Source organism: Arachis ipaensis, chromosome B09 (genome assembly GCF_000816755.2).
Source record: "Arachis ipaensis cultivar K30076 chromosome B09, Araip1.1, whole genome shotgun sequence".
NCBI lineage: Eukaryota > Viridiplantae > Streptophyta > Magnoliopsida > Fabales > Fabaceae > Arachis > Arachis ipaensis.
Genome location: NC_029793.2, coordinates 6,216,350 through 6,216,841, shown reverse-complemented (window position 1 = coordinate 6,216,841; position 492 = coordinate 6,216,350). Strand labels below are relative to the sequence as shown.

The window sequence follows — 492 nt, the reverse complement described above, 5'->3', positions numbered from 1 at the left end:
CTCAACCTTTAACAAAGAAAAATAGAAAATTTATTATATGCATACATTATAAATAAAAAATTTAATTTATTATTAAATAATAATTTATTAAACAATAATTTATTATTAAATAATAAATTAAATAATATTATTAAAATGGTTGTTGACAAACTTGAAATGGTTTTCACCACTACCGTGCCCCCAATTCGTGTCTATTGTCCCTAATTTGGTCTGTCCATTTCGCTGCTGACAAACTTGAAATGGTTTTCTTATTTCGTGCCTGCCCTAAGTGAAATGGTCCTCCCATTTCGTGGCCACCATGCCAAGAATGGCACGGCGCATTTTGAGAAATGTTTTCACATATGCACATTTTGGGAATTAAATAATTTTCCATGCGCATTTCAGTAAAAAAGCCAGTGACCTATAGCATGTTTGGGTAATTTTTTAAGAGAAAATATTTTTTTGAATAATTTTTTTATAAATTATTTTTAAAAAAATAAAAATAATGTTATA

General features: G+C 27.2%; 3 protein-coding genes across 4 annotated transcripts in view; all 3 read right to left on the bottom strand.

The window, feature by feature from the left end:
* LOC107617019 (putative F-box/FBD/LRR-repeat protein At1g78840) overlaps positions 1–492 on the bottom strand; it is an 83,024-nt gene that overhangs the window by 21,938 nt on the left and 60,594 nt on the right. The gene's annotated exons all lie outside the window — the stretch shown is intronic.
* Positions 1–492, bottom strand: part of LOC107617024 (putative F-box/FBD/LRR-repeat protein At4g00315) — a 62,332-nt gene that overhangs the window by 4,811 nt on the left and 57,029 nt on the right. The gene's annotated exons all lie outside the window — the stretch shown is intronic.
* Positions 1–492, bottom strand: part of LOC107617023 (F-box/FBD/LRR-repeat protein At1g78750) — a 99,614-nt gene that overhangs the window by 54,562 nt on the left and 44,560 nt on the right. The window lies entirely within an intron of this gene.